This window comes from Trachurus trachurus (genome assembly GCF_905171665.1).
Source record: "Trachurus trachurus genome assembly, chromosome: 9".
Taxonomy (NCBI): Eukaryota; Metazoa; Chordata; class Actinopteri; order Carangiformes; family Carangidae; genus Trachurus; species Trachurus trachurus.
Window position 1 is genome coordinate 2581782 of NC_139895.1, and position 19808 is coordinate 2601589.

A 19808-nucleotide genomic window follows, 5' to 3' on the forward strand; every position below is an offset into this window, starting at 1 on the left:
CATTAGGTCATAATCTGCCACGTTTTGGAATAAGATTCTTGAACGCAACTTTACATAACGCACCGAGTTATCACATTTTCTATATAAAACAATGCAACACGCATTTTTTTTCTCATTCGGTGCATTTGTAACAACTTATTAAGAAAACGTAGCAAAGTGTATCACACAATGCGTTCAACACATTTTATTACAAAATGCGTCGTTGTGACATCATGAGTTGATAATGTATTACATTATTACCTAATATGGCGTTGTTATACAATGATGCGACACATTAGGTAATGATGTGATATGATTTTCACCTCATAACGACGCATTATGTCATAAGGTTCTTGAACGCAACGCGTAATAAACTTTACATAATGCACCGAATTGTCACATTTTCTATATAAAACAATGCAACACACGCATTTTTTTCTCATTCGGTGCATTTGTAACGACTCATTAAAAAATGCGGCAAAATGTATTAAATATTGCGTTCAACAAATTTACACAATGCGTCGTTGTGACATCATGGGGTGATAATGTATTACATCATTACCTAATATGGCGTTATTATAATATAATGATGCGGCGCTGCAAACCCCCCCCCCGGTGAAGAAGCAGAAGAACCACGGCGGCGGCGGCGGCGGCGGTTTGAGACCTGAGACAGATGAGATCCAGTTCCTCGCTCTGCGCCTTAAACACACAACCCCCTCTCTCCCCCCTCCCCCCCTCCCCCGCTCCCAGAGTCTGCCACCACCGCCGCCATCACTCGACGGCGCTTGTCTCAACCTCACGAGGACTTCGGAGGAGAAACAGAAACAGAAACAAGGCTCCGCCCCCTTTTTCCTGAAACCCGGTCAGAACCGCCTGAGACCTGAGGAGGAGGGGGGGGAGGGGGGAGAAGAGGGGAGGGGGATCGGGGGGGGGGCAGCAGGTCGGTCGGCGTCCATCTGTCGGGTTAATGACGGGACGACGGGACGCCAAAAACACTCGGGACAGGGTGAACTAACTAACTAACGGGGACCTTAAAGGAACTGGCGTCCAATCACAGAGCAGTAAATCACTGACCCCGCCCCCTTCGCCCCCCTTCCCCTCCCCCACCTCCAGCTGCACGTCACGATTGGACGTCGTTGTTGTAAAAACAGAGGACACAGACTCTTTGGTTTTGTTTTTTTGTTTTTTTTATCATTCGTCGTTTTTTTTTGTTTTTCCTGTTTCCTGTTTCCTGTTGATTCCTACGTTACCCAGAATGCCTCTCTGCTGCACCGGCCAGCCAGGCGGGCGGGCGAGCGCTCGCCGTCGGCTCCCCGGGTTCAGGAGGAGGAGCGTTGACGAGACTGGATGTTTGTGACTTGCGTGCAGATGTTTTCCGCTACAGCCTCACTTCCTGTTTCGGTTTCAACATAAAAGCCTCTCTAACGTTTTTTTTATTTTTTTTATACTCGTGCCAAAAAGAGAAGAAAAAAAGTCTCAGTGTTTTAGTCGCAACTTTAACCAAACTTATTTAACATCTGTCTGCAGTGTATAAACATTTTAATGAAGACAGGAAACAGCTGCTCGACTTACCGTAAGATGCAAAAACCCTTTCAAAATAAAAGCAGCTGACTCTTTCAGTTTTATTATATTGGCTTTTGACGACAAGTTGACGTTGTTTTTATCACCAATAATGTTGTTGCTCACGTTTATCAACAACAAACAGATTATTATTACTATTATTATTTTATTTTTTTTAACGATTCCAGCTGTTTCACGAACACACGTTGTCATAGCAACCGGTTGTGTGTGGTTATACGCTGCTTCTAAATGTTAAATAAGTAGCTGGATGTCGCCCCACCCCTACATATGAATAACAATACCAGTAGTAACGGTGAATCCAGATGTTTGAGGCTGAGGCTTCCTGTCGGGTCACATCTGTCTCATCAGCTCGTCCTTCGTCGTTCCCGCTCCTCTGTTGCCGTGGGAACTGTGTTGTGAGCGACGGTGGCCCTGAAGGCTCAAACGCAACCGCACCAAGAAGAAGAAGAAGATGATGTTGCTGTTAGTTTGTAGTCGTGTTGTCGACAAATCTCTCCTTTTTTTACAATCGTCAAAGTTCAGTTCACTCACTCGACCTTCATCTTAAAGGGATAGTTCAACATTTTTTGGCAAATTGTTCCCATTGCCATAATCCCTATAGTCATAGCAGTAGGTTCGTTACCTTTAATTGTCGGTGCAAGCTGTTTTTAGAACGGCGGAGCAGAGCCGTGAGCTGCTCAGAGCTACGCTACGGAGGCTCATTATGGGATTTCTTTGTTGGTTTCCCTCATCAAACTCATCAAATACACAATCCAACAACTCCACAACGCTCTGGTGGACAAGTTGTGACCTGCACATTCACCACGCTATGAGATAATAACACAACGTTACCACACAGAGTTGTTTTAGAGGGAAATTCATGCAAAACCGCTGATGCGCGTTGCCTTCAGGGACAGTTTTTCATCATCAGTCTCTGTATTTCCCTCTAAAACAACTCTGTCTGGTAACGTTGTGTTATTATCTCATAGCGTGGTGAATGTGCAGCTCACAACTTGTCCACCAGAGCGTTGTGGAGTTGTTGGATTGTGTATTTGATGAGTTTGATGAGGGAAACCAAGAAATCCCATAATGAGCCTCTGTAGCGTAGCTCTGAGCAGCTCACGGCTCTGCTCCGCCGTTCTAAAAATAGCTTGCACCGACAATTAAAGGTAACGAACCTACTGCTATGACTATAGGGATTATTATGGCAATGGGAACAATTTGCCAAAAATTTTGAACTATCCCTTTAACCGATCGGACGATCAATCAATCAATCAGCAGCCGATCGACCACAGGAAGCTGCAGGTTTTGTTTTGTTTTGTTTTTTACTGTTTTCATCGATAACAATTCATTGATTAATCTAAAACAACAACAGGCCGAGTGTGTGTGCTTGTGTGTATGTGTGTGTCCGTCGCACACGTTGGGGGGAGGGGAGGGGCGGGGCGGGGGGGCGTTTACCCACAATGCATCTGTCTCCCGGCTGAAGAACCAATGGGACGTTTGGATGGACATGTAGTCGTCTGTTCAGAAGCCGACGCGCCGTTCGTATTTTACAGAAAAACATTGATCTGTAGTGAGTGTGTGAGTGTGAGTGTGTGAATGTGAGTGTGTGAATGTGTGTGTGTGCTGTTCGGAGCAGTGTTGTTTTTGCATGCTTATATAGCTCAGTGTAAATCGATGTGAGTTGCATGTCCGTGTAGTTTTCAGTTGTTCGGCTGCTTCTGTCTCTCGTGGCTTCGGTGCCTTTCGTTTGGTTTCTCTTCTCTCTCTCTCTCTCTATCTCTCTCTTTTGTTTTTTTTCGTTCCCTGTTATATTTTGTACCGAGTGTCCCAGAAGGAGACTGGGAAGACTTTTGGGTTATTGAGCAAAAAAAAAAAAAAAAAGAAATAAAAAACTTTAAAAAATCATAATAATAGAAAAAAAAAAAAGATCCTCCTACAAACAGAGCTGATCCGTTCTGAGTGGAGAGGAGTCGAAGAAGCTTCTGTTCTGTTTCGGGGTGGATTGTCCCTTTAACAGTGCCAACTACAGACGCCAGTGTTGTACAGCAGTGAAAACTCACTATTTACTAAAATAAACCAGTTCTCTGTTTTTTTTTTTCCACTGCTCAGTCTCACTTATTTCTCTTCTCTTCTCTCCTCCAGCGATCCGTTCTCATTAGACACACGGACGATAGAAGAACAATAGAAAACCAGACACATGATAAATAAATGAATGAATAACAGGGATATTTAAAGGACAATTCCGGGCAAATTCAACTCAGGGGGCTGTATGTTCCTAACATTTCAGGTCTAAAAGAAGGAAGACTCAAAACATGCACCCAGAAGCAATGTTCCCTCTCATTTTCAAAACCCCTGAGCAGAAATGAATCTCCCCTGATGAGCTGCTTGAGCGACTGTGAGCGACAGCTTAAGCGAACACACACTACGTCCACATGCTGGTGCTATGGCCTCACCTCTCCAACTCCAAATATCAATACTATTGGCTATTACTATTATGATTAATAACAGATTATTTTGACAACATTACCTAGGCTACTCCATATTAGTCTACTTGCCAGCCCATAGGGCCCCATTGTGAACCCGGAAATGTTGAGTACCCCAAAGTTTTATGTTAGAAATAGATAGTATGGGTCCCCAGTATTCAGAAACTGCCGGATGCTAACTTATATATATTGGGCAATTAGCATAACATACATAATCAGCATAAATTAGCATAATTGCCTATATGGGCAATATTTCAACAAAATTGACTTGGCTGATCTGGGCAATATTGGAGTGGTTTTAGGGGTTATTGATGATGCTGAATCCATTTCTGACATTTTCAAAATTCAAAATGGCTGTCTAAACCGGAAGTGACCTGATTTTAACCGCCAGTGGGCCGATTTTGATGGATTTCAAAATCTGGTCACCGGTTTAGACGGCCATTTTGAATTTTGAAAATGTCAGAAATGGATTCAGCATCATCAATAACCCCTAAAACCACTCCAATATTGCCCACATCAGCCAAGTCAATTTTGTTGAAATATTGCCCATATAGGCAATTATGATAATTTATGCTAATTATGTCAGTTATGCTAATTGTCCAATATAGATAAGTTAGCATCCGGCAGTTTCTGAATACTGGGGACCCATACTATCTATTTCTAACATAAAACTTTGGGGTACTCAACATTTCTGGGTACTCATTGTTGGCAAGTAGACTATATCTAGGTCAGTTACAGTTAACGATAACAAAATACAATATTGATTTGGAAAAACATATTTTGCATTTATTGCCATATGAACAATATGAAAAAAATAACTAACATCAAGTTGGTGTCATCAACTCTTGGCGCAGAAGCATTCTTGATATTAACAGTAATAATAATTCTCAAACAAAAAGTTAAATCGTAGTTGCACTACAGACCACGGTTAAGATCATACATTTCACACTTCGAAGCCACATTAGGAAGAAATAAACAGGAAACTAGTCGGGGATATTTGAGTGTGCAACTTTTTTGTCCTCTGGGCAAAGAGGTGGAGCAGTAAAACACCTTAGAGGGAACAGTGCCCAGAAGTTTATTTACTTGAAGCAAGCCGACATGTTTGTAAAACTAGATCTAAGGCTGTCTTTCTTTACACTGCACGGTTCAAGTGTAACATGAACGTGTGAACGGGACAAATACGCATGGAATCAGAAATTGTCAGATCAGATTCAGGTCCCGTTATATGTGGAAATGAATCAGATAGGCCTACCTCTGTAGCCTGTGATTGACATGTGGGGCTGACCGGGATTGGCCGGCCGAGAACCCGCCCACTGGCCTCGAAGCAGCTGTCCACAGAGCTGCTCGGACCTGTCACTCAACGTTTCCGCGCCCTAATTGGCCAGAGTTTTAACCTAATAACAGTAAAACGGTAGAGTTAAAAAAAAATTCACCCCCCTCAGAGTGGGTGCGGGGGTAGAAACTATCGATTGAGACGAAAAAACGTTCTGACACCAGGCTTTTAACATGTTTATTGAGGATGTAAAGTCAGTGATTTTAACATGGGGGTCTATGGAGAATGCTGCTTTCTGACACCAGCCCCCAGAGGAAGAAGAGGGGATTGCAGTTTGTTGAACGAGGAAGTGACTTCACTTCTCAGACCCACAACTGCCCCCTTGGAATTGACCCTTCGCGTAAGCCCCGCCCCCTTGGTTACTGTTGCTACGCCGGGCAAGCTTTCACTCCCAGCCATGCTCCTGGCAGTATTTGGTATCGATTTCAAAGGAAATATCAGCAAATTTGTTCTGAGAGAATAGAGAGAAGAAGTCACAAAGATCATTCATAGTTTTCAGTGACGTGACTCGCGCAGGAGGATAAAACATCTGTTCAACGACACGACTGGACAATGTACAGAGCAGCAGTAAGGACCGGTAATTTTACCATCTATCAACCCACGAAGACTTAGGTCATCTCACTGGTCATGAAACGTTGTCAAACTGCAAGTTTTGGGGCGATTGTGAACCACATACAGCTTTGGCTGCTGTTTTGTTTTCTCCCACCGCTGTATCAGTCAGTGAAAGCAGTCCCTGCCTGGAGGATCCCTTGTCTAAAAGCCCAGGTAAAAGCCCTAAAAGTCCAGCTGTCATTTCGGAGGTGAACATATGGTTATCCCCATATTTACACTTGCTCAAGTCGAAAAAAAAGTCCGCTCGTATCTGAACATCTCTATATTGCTGCTGCTGCCGCCGCCGCCACCGCCATAGTAGCAGCAACAACAACAACATCCTTCTCTACAAACAAATGTTTTTCGTCCTAGTCTCAAAATGTGTCCACAAAAGCAAACGTAATGACTCACTGCGGAAAGCTTGCCAGGCCCATAGTTACGGTTGCTAACGTAGGATTGGACAATAGCCGTTTGTGGGAGGAGTTGGCGAAGGGTCAATTATAGAGAGCCGAAGCGGAAGCAGGAAGTAACGGCCCCATGGGTCCTCAATTCGAAAAAAGTCTCCATGTAAGTGAACGAGACTCCAAGATTTATTTCGTGATCCGTTTGAATTGTGCCATGACAAAAAAATATGTCCTCTACCTGTTTAAAACATCACGTTTCATGAAGAGAAATCAGCAGTTTATCGTAAAACTGCAACAGAAGAATGTATTTTGTGTGAAGACGCTCTACGGACTACAGATCTGTGTCCCACAGAAAATACGTCACCAACTGACACGGGAAAGGGCGGCATTTGGTGTGTGACATCACCTACGCGACCTGTAGTCTTTCTGGTTACGGATTCTTCGGAATTTTATTTTACAATAGCTTTACAACAAACTGCTGATTTCTCGGCATGAAACGTGATGTTTTAAACAGGTAGAGGACAGATTTTTTTCTCATGGCACAATTCAAACGGATCACGAAATAAATCTTGGACTCTCGTTCATATCTATGGAGCCTTTTTTCGAATTGAGGTCCCATGGGGCCGTTACTTCCTGCTTCCGCTTAGGCACTCTATAGTGTTTCATTTTCATGGTGTCAGAGCGTCTGTTTTTGTCAAGTCTATTGATCGATACGAGGGCAAGTGAGGTCGTGTGAAAAGAGAGAGCGCGCGAGACAAACACCAGATTTCGTTTTCCTGCCGGCAAAAACTGAATCGAGCCCATTAGAAATCAAGACGGGAAAAATCAAACAATGTACACAAATGTGTCCAAGAGGCTTTGTCCCGTCCTCACTTGAGGAAAGAAATAAATAACTAGTTTATTTCCAGCAGGTTGTTTCACACAAACAAAGCAGGTGTGTTACAACCAAAAACGTAATAACTGCCAATAACGTAATAATTTTGGCCATTTCAAATGTAATAAAGCCAATAGTGTAATAATGTGCCAATAATGTAATAAAACTTTTGAGCCAATAACGTAATAACATGTTGCCAATAATGTAATAAGTTATTACATTATTGGCTGGTTATTACGTTATTGGCCTAGTATTAAAAAAACCTTTGACAATGTAATAACTGGTGCCGATAATGTAATAATACATAGATATGACTGCAGTTCTTGTAAATAAAAGGTAGTTTTGTGCAGTTTGCTAATCAAAAATAGGTATAGTGGATGACATTATTCATCCAAGATATACTATCTTTCACCTCTCTCTCTCTCACTTCTTGCTTAATGATATGTTTGCAAACGGAAGAAGTAAACATTGTAGGCTATCAACAACCTCCAAAACATAACCAAACTTGTGTATTGAATGGTGTCTGCAGCCAGTTTATGTTTCAGTCATGTATAACTTCCTGCCTCAGACAAACCATTGGGAATAGGTAATGTTAAATGTGATAATCCCAGCATGGCTCGGAGGAGCAAAGGCGTTGATTGAATGAATGAAGTAGATTTTTTTTTTTATTAACATATTTAGCCATCATTTGTCCAACTTGATGGTTAGCGTTATCTCCAGAACACCCAACTGAAGTTCCAAATGAAGTGGCAGCACAATTGTACACATTCAGAAATCTCTTTCTCAAAGAAATGTTTTCTTTTGCAGCACCAATCAACAAATAGCTCACTACTGAAACCAGCTGTTGGAGATCTAAAATGAAATCTCTGCAGGTTTCATACGTCTAACTTTGATTTTCATGTTTGAAAATTAAAAACTACATCAAAACGTTGAGCTTAAAGGTCCCATTTGGATAAAGTGACATTTCAATGTTTTTTGTTTTTTATACAGTGATGATAAAGCACCTTTAGGTTCTATATTAATACTGTGAAAGTCTAAAGGTAGATGTTTGTATTGCTCCATACAGTATAAAGGTAGTTTTTATTTTATTTACATTTGTGAATGAAAAAAATACCTTTATACTTTCACAGTATAAATATAGAACCTATGTTGCTTTATTATCACTGCTTATCTTATCATTATGTTTTGGAGGTTGTTGATAGCCTACAATGCTTACTTCTTCCGTTTGCAAACATTTTAAGCATGGTAGAAGTGTGTGTGAGAGAGAGAGAGAGAGAGAGAGAGAGAGAGAGAGAGAGAGAGAGGTGAAAGATAGTACATATCTTGGATGAATAAATATGACGTCTATGTCATCCACTTACCTATTTTTGATTAGCAAACTGCACAAAAACTGCAAAAAAACCTTTTATTTCCAAGAACTGCAATCATATTTATGTATTATCACATTATCGACACCAGTTATTACCAGCCAATAATGTAATAACTTATTACATTATTGGCAAAAAGTTATTACGTTATTGGCTCAAAAGTTTTATTACATTATTGGCACGTTATTACATTATTGGCTTTATTACATTTAAAATGGCCAAAATTATTACATTATTGGCTGTTACTACGTTATTGGCCGTTATTACGTTTTTGGTTGCTACAAGGTGTAAAGGCAGATATCAGATCTGGGTCACTTCTGATAGAAAATGTAAATAGACAGTCAAAAAAATCTGATTAAGGCAACAAATTGGAATTGGGCATCAAGGCCTGTAGTGTAAAGACAGCCTAATTCAAGTCCAAGTTGACGCTCGGTGTGTTCAGGTGCAGTGGGAAGCTCCCGTTTGTGTCATAAACACAGGAATATCAACTCTGGACTTGCTTGAAGTAAATAAACTTCTGGGTGCATGTTTGAGTCGCCATCTGACGCTGTCTGTGGCTTTGAGGGATGGAAACAGCCTAAGCAGCAGAACTTCAATCCGCTCACATTCATCGCTGCCATGGCGAGGCGGGGACAGACACAACTACCGCAAAACAGGAGACATTACACTGAAAATCTTCAGATTCCTTCTTTTAGACCTAAAATGTTAGGAACATACAGCCCCCCGAGTTGAATTTGCCCGGAATTGTCCTTTAACGTATTTTTCATTGAGAAAAGCATAGTTACACATCCAGGGAGTTACTGTAGCTGGGATGGTTGTGACTTGGGTTACAACTGTTATGAATCATGTGATTCACTCTGTTTATGTTCAGTTTAGTCTCATTTCCATGTGTGTGGAGGTTTTAGAGGGAAAAACTCATTTTGAGGCCGTTTATTGTTGGGATAGTTCTGCCTGCAACTCATCAAACTTGAATCACGGTGTAGATAACTTTTATGCAAGTTGGTAGTGCTGATAATGTTGAAGTTGTTAAAGCAGAAGTAAGCGATCTGGTCGTTTTGGCTAATGCTGCGTTCCAGGCAGGCTTTTGAAACCGTAAATTACAGCTTCAAGTCACGACTTACGACTTTGTAGCGTTCCAGGCAACCCACTCGTGTTTTTCCGACCTGTTTTACCTGTGAAAGTCACTATAACGGCCACTCGTAACTTCTGACCCGTGAACTCGTACCAGATCGAACTGGTACAACTTCACAGGTCGGAAAAACACGAGTTACGGGTTGCCTTGAACGCACCATAACGTCTTGTCAGCCGATGGAGTTAGCAGCCCCCGCCCTCGTCATGGATCTATTGGTCCTCGTCCCTACGTCACCACATTCAGGCGCATCCCTTGGCTGCACACACAGAGAGGACTGCCCCTTTATGACGTTCTCTCTCCTCATTGGATAAAAACTTGTAGGATACAAGGAAAGTTTTCTCCTCGGCTCAGAGCAGAGCAGAGTGACTGACAGACCCGTGTTTCGGTCCAAACACTATAGAAGTGATTGCTGTCGGAAGATACAACTATTTAAGACTTATATTAACACAAAAATATCACTTACTTCTGCTTTAAGTTGTTAAGGTAAGTTTGATCACGGCTACAAGAGTCTGGTTTAGTTCTAACAACACTTTAGTTTGTTTACCTTCTCCAACCAAAGTTTTAGTTGCATTTATATATTTTCTTTGAATTTCAGTGGCCCAGGTCAATGATTCTCAAAGAGGGTTCGAGGGGGTCCCCATCTTTTTCTTTAAATTTTACCATTTTTTCTAGAGTTTTTAAACTTTATTTATTTATTTTTTGGGAGAAATTATTCTTATTCTTAAAAAAGCCGAAGACTAGGAGTGCTGCCTGGAACTAAGCGTTTCTTTTGTTAAACCTTAAGACGGTGCTCTTTGGTGAAGGGCTGGGTCGGTAGACAAAAAGAGAAAATACCAAGGTACTCAACTTGAATGAAAATATTAAAATGCCTTTATTGCATTAAGGGCCAAACATAGTAAAACCAAGACGCTTCAACGAGTTTCGGCTGAGAGCCTCGTCAGGAAGTGCAGCCTGAAACCAAGACAGAAACCTGACGAAGGCTCTCAGCCGAAACACGTCGAAGCGTCTTGTTTTTACTATGTTTGGCCCTTAATGCAATAAAGGCATTTTGATACTTTTATTCAATTCAAGCCTTGGTTTCTCTTTTCTTCTACTTATTCTTATTTTAATGTTTTTTTTTTTTTTTAATTTGACCACTTTTTCTAGAATTTAGAACATTTTAGGAGAAATTTTACCACTTTTTTCCAGAAATTCCTCTACAATATTTCCAAAAAGTCACGCCATTGGCCCTAAGTTGAACGTCGTACATTGACTAAAAAAAGTAACGTTCTTCAGTCTCATGACAAATATTTGTGTATTTCTGTTGTTTGCTTCAAAGTTTTGTCCAACAGGGGTCTCATTTGTGTCAGTTTAGGGTCCTTGATGTGAAACAGTTTGAGAACCAGCTGTGGCCTAGGTATTGAAAGACAAAGACGAAAAGGTTAGTGTTCAGGTTAGGATCATCGGACTATGACTGACAGAAACTAATATACTTCACACACCCACACACACACACACACTAACAAAAAAAAAAAGTAATTTAAGCGTTGAATAAAAAGCTTTCAATATCAATTTTTTTGTCATAATCCTTATTTAATAATGTTACATCTCACCCCAGGGTGTGTAAAAACTACTAAGCCAGACTGAACCATGCATTTCCTGTTTGTGTTGCAGAGTTAACAGCTAACAGACATTTAATATCAGACACATGGAACTAGTTTGTCTCACATTTTGAACAGACAGAAGAGTCGGACATGTTACAACCCTCCACGGTCTCTTCTGCCACTGCTCATTTTCATAAACCGGAGAGGAAAATTAACTCGTGCACACACAGAAGATATAATGAGGGTTATGTGTTTGAAGTTTGTGCAATGATTAAAGCAGAAGGAAGCGATATTTTTGTGTTAATATAAGTCTTAAATAGTTGTATCTTCCGACAGCAATCACTTAGTGTTTGGTCTGAAACACGGGTCTGTTAGTCACTCTGCTCTGCTCTGAGCCCAGGAGAAAACTTTTCTCGTATCCTACAACCTTTATCCAATGAGGAGAGAGAACGGCATAAAGGGCTGTGTGTGCAGGGACGAGGACCAATAGATCCATGACGAGGGCGGGGGCTGCTGACTGTCGGCAGACAAGACGTTATAGTGCGTTCAAGGCAACTAGTAACTAGGCAATTAGTAAAGTTTAATTTTTAATAGTTCCATGCAATTTATTTACTTATTAAATAATGGAAACTTGTTAAAATGCACCTGTTGCCCCAAAGCAACAACGTACCATTATAGAAAATTGCAACGTTGCCTTGAGGCGACAGTGGACCATTATGGAATCATTATTGCATTATGAGACTATGGTAGTGTGTGTTTAGGTGTAAATATAATGTTCAAAAACATATAATTCATCATCATTTTGGTTTTTATCCTTAATAAATTAGATTTTGGATGCAGTAAAGTAAACATCAGGCTATTATGATGATGATGAGGAAGATGAGGATGAGGCCAGTGAAGGTGAAAGTCTACAGAGACTGGTGTTTCTAATACAGTAGATGATGAACCGTGATGGTACAATGTTGCCTACAGTCAAAATGTCTTTAGATTATGTTTATTTAGTCTATTTTGAGACATAAAAACACTCCAAACATTTTTTCCCCCACTGGCATCATGATGCAGCGTAGCTACCATAGAGGGTTAAAAACATGACAAGAAAAGACAAGTTTAGTTTACTTCAAGTTCTTTGGTCACATTTTCATTCAACTTTCAACAAGCTGTTAAATAGTTTTAAGGTGAATCGGTTCAGGATCAGAAGGGCTGAGGCGCAGAGCGTAACAAGTGAGGGCTGCACCTTTCACGGAGAGTCCGTGAACGCACCAATCATCATTTGCATGAACCGAAGGATCAGTGTTTCAACATGGCGCTGAGCGTCTTTGTGGCGCTGCGCCCGCCGTTTCACTGACGGTGTCGCTACGTCAGCACACAACTTTTACTGATTCGAACCGGGGACGCCTGCGTTGAGGACTGTCGCCTCTACATGGGGCGGCCGCTTTAAAGCACAAGGAAGACATATGTTTGTGTTAATTTAAAGCAGATATCAGCTTCACGGCCGTTTCGGCTAATGCTGCGTTCAAGGCAGGCTTTTGAAACCGTAAGTTACAGCTTCAAGTCACAACTACGACTTGGTAGCGTTCCAGGTAACCCGTAGCTCGTGTTTTTACCATCCTGTTGTCTGTGAAAGTTCCCTATAACGACCACTCGTAACTTCCGACCCGTGAACTCGTACCAGATCGAACTGGTATGACTTCACAGGAAGGAAAAACACAAAGTACGAGTTTCTTTGAACGCACCATGAGTTAGCAGCCCCCGCCCTTGTCAGGCATCAATTGGTCCTCGTGCTACGTCACCACATTCACGCGCATCCCTTGGCTGCACACACAGCCCTTCATGCCGTTCTCTCTCCTCATTGGATAACACTTGTATCCCACAAGGAAAATTTTCTCCTCGGGTTACAGCAGAGCAGAGTGACGGAGAGACTCGTGTTTAGGCTGAAATACTTCATGTAAGTGACTGCTGACGGAAAATAGGACTATTTAGGACTTATATTAACAAAAACATTCCACTGATATCTGCTTTAAGTCTTAAATAGTTGTATCTTCCGACAGCAATCACTTACATAGAGTGTTTGGTCTGAAACACGGGTCTGTCAGTCACTCTGCTCTGAGCCCAGGAGAAAACATTTCTCGTATCCTACAAGTTTTATCCAATGAGGAGAGAGAACGGCATAAAGGGGCAGTCCTCTCTGTGTGTGCAGCCAAGGGATGCGCGTGAATGTGGTGACGTAGGGACGAGGACTGTTACGGTGCGTTCAAGGCAACCCGTAACTCGTGTTTTTCCGATCTGTGAACTCGTACCAGTTCGATCTGGTACGAGTTCACGGGTCAGAAGTTACGAGTGGCCGTTATAGTGACTTTCACAGGTAAAACAGGTCGGAAAAACACAAGTCTGAAACGCCTGAAAAGCCTGAAACGCTACAAAGTCGTAAGTTGTGACTTGAAGCTGTAATTTACGGTTTCAAAAGCCTGCCTGGAACGCAGCATTAGCCAAAACGACCGTATCGCTTACTTCTGCTTTATAAGAAAAAACAAACAGTGAAAAGAAAGAAAATAGGCTACATGTATGAATGAAGAAGTAGAAGTAAAAGTCTTTATTGTTTTTGCACTAACACAACAATATTGGGAATGCCACTCACAAGAATAATGTGCGTAATGTGTAAATATGTTCATAAAGTTATTGAGAGTTTAGTGCAGTAATGGTCTGGAGGAAGAAACTGAAGGCCGTAGCTGAAACAGTTTGTTGCCATCGTATGTTGCGATGTCATACAAAGAGTGAATAAATCAAACTAATTAAAAACTAACAAACTGACATATTGACAACAGATAAAATTTAATAATTCAGAAAAATGTTCTTGGAGACTTCTGCTGTTGTGCCATCTTCAAAGTATTTGCAGATAAAACAATACAATAGTGTTTTATGTCTAAGTATTCAGAGGAATCTCAGCTCCAGTTACTCTGAGGCCCATCTCTGTCCTAGATCACTGGATAAAGAAATAATTTTAGGCTAAATGAGGGAAATTTGAAGTTCACTTCTTGAAAAATTTCAAATCTCTTGTGAAAACAAAACAAACTTTAATCATGAGGAGGAGGAACTGTTTTGGTGCTTGAAATAAGTTTACCAAAGTTTTAGCTTCACAAACGCAGTGGAATAGATGAATAAAGTGACAGATAAGTGTAAAACGTATTTGGAAGGAGTCGTTGAACCGCTTCTCTACGGCGTAAAATGAAAATGAAATGAAATATAAACAAAAACATATGGAGGCCAGGCCGGCGTGTAACCACAACCCTTTGACTGGGGGAAGAAACTGAACCAACAGTTTATTGCCATCGTATGTGGCGATGTCATACTGTAGGCTACAGAGAGTGAATAAATCAAAGTAAGTCAGAAAAATCTTCTTGGAGACTTCTGCTGTTGTCCCACTTGTTGTGCAGCTTCTCTCCGGACCACCAGGTGTCGCCGTTGCCCTGAGTTTTAACCTAACAGCTGGTTTTAACCATAGACTGTAAAAAAAAAACAATTAACTGGTAGTAGTAAGCCTAGTAGTTTTAACCAAGGGGGTGGATCGGACTACACGCAGGCGTAGCTCACAGTCGGCCATATTTGAACAGGCAACTTGCTCTGACTCTGGCTGCAGTTACAGTGCAGTAGATAGGTGATCCACTCATCTTCACTAAAAAAACCATTCATAACTCTGTGAAAAATAAATCAGTATGTAGCTATTACTTTAACTATTTGCATAATGTCACTATAATGTTACTTTTACAAAAAAAAAAAAGTAGGCTACATGATTAAAATGATCCGTGATTTTAAGTAGCTGCATCATAACTGCATAGACGTTCATAAAAAATCAAACCGTTTTGAAATCGGACAAAAACTGAGCAAGTTATGGTCAATATAGCAGAATATGCACCATAGGGTTAATGCTCTGAGGGAGAGAGTTGACCTTACCAAGATGGCCGCCGTGTGGCTACGCTTTGTCATTGGGCAGCAGCGGTGGGTGAGTCATATCCTCCCACAATGCACCGCTTCAGATCAGCCGTCCTGATCACAAATAAAACTGCTCGATCTTTAACAACAGAGGCAACAGAGAGGTTGTTTTCAGACGCTGTGATCGACGTTGGCGTAAAAAAATAAAAAATGTATAAATAAATAAAAACATAAAAGATAAAAGTTGTTCGATGACGTAGCGACACCGTCAGTGAAACGGCGGGCGCAGCGCCACAAAGACGCTCAGCGCCATGTTGAAACACTGATCCTTCGGTTCATGCAAATGATGATTGGTGCGTTCACGGACTCTCCGTGAAAGGTGCAGCCCTCACTTGTTACGCTCTGCGCCTCAGCCCTTCTGATCCTGAACCGATTCACCACATTTAAAACTAATTTACAGTTTGTTGAAAGTTAAATAAAAGTGCGACCAAAGAACTTGAAGTAAACTAAACTTTTCCTCTCATGTTTTTAACTTTTAAATGATCTTTTAATGTTCCTTCTTTTATTGTAGCACTTTTAGCTGCAATAATTCTTGTATAAAATGTGCTATACAAATAAAGTTATAATTGTTTTTATTTTTTTTAAGTATATTTTTTTGGCGTGTTTGCCTTTATTTGATAGCACATAGTGAGATAGACAGAGAGAGGGGGAACAACACGCAGGAAAGGTTCAAATGATAGTCTGTCTCATTTGAAGTGCCAATTATTCATTTATACCATTAAAAAAAAAAGTTTTTATTGTTTAATTTGTCAAAATATGCCAAAAGTCTGGCATGGGCTTAATGGCTACTTAATGTGCCCTTTAAACCCATGGGTGTTCCTAATAATCCCACTTCATGATTTGTTGATAAATACATATATATATATATATATATATATATATATATCTTAACAATCCAAACTTATTCTATTAAAATATACAAAATAATATACAAAAGTATACAATATACAAAAGCAGTGGAATAGATGAATAAAGTGATAGATGAGTGTAAAATGTATTTGAAAGAGGAGTCGTTGAACCGCTTCTCCACGGCGTGAAATGAAAATGAAATGAAATATAAACAGAAACACATGGAGGCCGGCGTGTAACCATAAACCTTTGACTAATTAAATAAAAACACTTGAATTTAAGATTTTGTTTAGACATCTGTGTGAAGTGTTGAACCATCTTGAACTTCTATTAAGATAAAATAAGATTAGATTAGATTAGATTAGATATACTTTATTGCCCTAAATCCAAACCAAAAATTTGAAAGAACATCACAAGAATTAAGAGCCAACAATGGGATTAAAAGTAAAATAAATAAAAGATGATAATAATAATAATAATAATAATAATAATAATAATAATAATAATAATAATAATAATAATAATAATAATAATAATAATGCATTTTATTTATAGGCGCCTTTCAGGACTCTCAAGGTCACCTTACAATAAAAACAATTAAAAGTACGTGGCGCAGTGGTTAAAGCAGAAGTAAGCGATCCTGTCGTTTTGGCTAATGCTGCGTTCCAGGCAGGCTTTTGAAACCGTAAATTACAGCTTCAAGTCACGACTTACGACTTTGTAGCGTTCCAGGCAACCCACTCGTGTTTTTCCGACCTGTTTTACCTGTGAAAGTCACTATAACGGCCACTCGTAACTTCTGACCCGTGAACTCGTACCAGATCGAACTGGTACGACTTCACAGGTCGGAAAAACACGAGTTACGAGCTGCCTTGAACGCACCATAACGTCTTGTCAGCCGATGGAGTTAGCAGCCCCCGCCCTCGTCATGGATCTATTGGTCCTCGTCCCTGCACACACAGCCCTGCATGCCGTTCTCTCTCCTCATTGGATAAAACTTGTAGGATACGATAAAAGTTTTCTCCTCGGCTCAGAGCAGAGCAGAGTGACTGACAGACCCGTGTTTCGGTCCAAACACTCTATAGAAGTGATTGCTGTGGGAAGATAGAACTTTTTAAGACTTATATTAACACAAACATATCACTTCCTTCTGCTTTAAAGCAGAACTATGCAGGATTTGGGCTGTAATTATTGTGGCTCAGAGTCACTGTGATGGTAGAGTGACCTATTATGAGGTGAATGGGGTCTAGGCCAATGCGCTCACCCCCCCCCACTGGCTGAAAACCGCACTTGCAAGATCAGTCGTCCGTCTCGGTGTTACAAACCTCATCAATGGATAGAACTATCGCGAGAAACGGCCTTACGGCAGTACGAGATAAGAACGCAGATGACGTCATGCATGTCACGAATCGTGATTGGTTTGAGTTCGGAAAGTCGGAGGAAACCATGGAAACATGTTTGTACTGATGAAGTTCGGCTTGTGGCTAACACGGAGCTAATGCTAACACGGACACACACACACCATGGATCTTTTATAAGATAATGTAATACATCATGACACACACACACACGCCTTCGCGTTTTGGAACCTTTATTCATGTGTGTGTGTATGTCTGTGTCTTTGTGTCTTTGTCTGTGTGTGGCCGTATTAGCGTTAGCTCCGTGTTAGCATTAGCTCCCTGTTAGCGTTAGCTCCGTGTTAGCATTAGCTCCGTGCTTAGCAAACACAGCTCTCTACCTTCAGCAGTAAACACAAGCACGTGTAGGGAGGGGGTGGAGGAGGTGGGGCGGCGAGTTTTTTTTTTTACGACAGTGACATGTGCCTCCTAGAACTGTGGGGGAGCCCCGGAGAGGGAAAAAAAGAGAAACCAACGAAGGAGCGAGCTATTTCCGGCCAAGTTGCATAGTTCTGCTTTAAAGCGGCCGCCCCATGTAGAGGCGACAGTCCTCAACGCAGGCGTCCCCGGTTCGAATCAATAAACGTTGTGTGATGACGTAGCGACACCGTCAGTGAAACGGCGGGCGCAGCGCCACAAAGACGCTCAGCGCCATGTTGAAACACTGATCCTTCGGTTCATGCAAATGATGATTGGTGCGTTCACGGACTCTCCGTGAAAGGTGCAGCCCTCACTTGTTACGCTCTGCGCCTCAGCCCTTCTGATCCTGAACCGATTCACTCTAAAAACTATTTAAGAGCTTGTTGAAAGTTAAATGAAAATGCAACCCAAGAACTTGAACAAAACTAAACTTTTCTTTTCTTGTCATGTTTTTAACTTTTAAATGTTCTTTTAATGTTCCTTCTTTTATTGTAGCACTTTTAGCTGCAATAATTCTTGTATAAAATGTGCTATACAAATAAAGTTATTATTATTATTATTATTATTATTATTATTATTATTATTATTATTATTATTATTATTATTATTATTATTATTATTATTATTATTATTATTTAAGTATATTTTTTGGTGTTTTTTCCTTTATTTAATAGCACATAGTTAGATAGACAGGAAAGGGGGAGGCAGAGAGAGGGGGAACGACATCTACATGGGACGGCCGCTTTAACCACTGCACCGCCCCAAGTTATTATTATTTTTTATAAAACATAAACCCGCTCATGATAAATGATGATAAATCACGTTTTGGTTCATCCATATTAACAAAAACATATTCAACCTAGAAACAAACTCTGCAAACATTTGAGGATAATGTAGCTGTAGTTTTATTAATAAATAAAACAAATTAATGAACGTTGTCCATAACAAAATACATTTTCAGTGAATTAACTGACTGTTGTATAGCTGTTTCCTGTGAATGATTATTAAAGTACTCTATCTATCTATCTATCTATCTATCTATCTATCTATCTATCTATCTATCTATCTATCTATCTATCTATCTATCTATCTATCTATCTATCTATCTATCTATCTAGAAGTTTATGAATATAACTATATTATGATGATAACTAGAAACCTGTTGCAGAATCATTTGTTTCTCCTCCATGATGATAATCTCGTTTTCTGAAACAAGACTTTGATTGATTGAGATATTTATTGACAACAGACAAATGTTTATAAATGAAAACATACATACATCGACACAACCGCTGCCAAAGGGATAAAAACACACAAAAAGCCGAATGAAGAAGAATGAATGGTACAGAAATTGTACAACAATCTAAAATAGTTTCCCACAAGAAGTTAATTTAAAATTCTATAAAATCGCTTATAATAAAACATAGATTTATTTTTTAATATAAATAGGCTAATTAAGGTAATAACCTGTAAGTCATTACTAAACAATACGTATTTTGCTTATTTTGATTTATTAATCATGCATGAATGTCAAAGTATGAACATAGGATTCATTTATATATATATATTTAGATATAGCCAAAAAATAAATAAATAAATAAATCATGAATGCCTTCCTTATGTCTCTACTTTGTTACTTTTTTGTTGTATTTCATTTCTTCATTATGTGTTTGATATAATAATGTTGACTCCGTTTTGTACCGTTTTACTTTAACCCTCTATGGTAGCTACGCTGCATCATGATGCCAGTGGGGGAAAAATGTTTGGAGTGTTTTTATGTCTCAAAATAAAATAAACATAATCTAAAGACATTTTAAAAAATTATTTATTTTTGGAAGTTTTTGGG

General features: G+C 40.1%; 1 pseudogene across 1 annotated transcript in view; it reads left to right on the forward strand.

Moving 5' to 3' along the window:
- Positions 1-19808, forward strand: part of LOC310991322 (NACHT, LRR and PYD domains-containing protein 3-like) — a 271452-nt pseudogene that overhangs the window by 225694 nt on the left and 25950 nt on the right. The window lies entirely within an intron of this gene.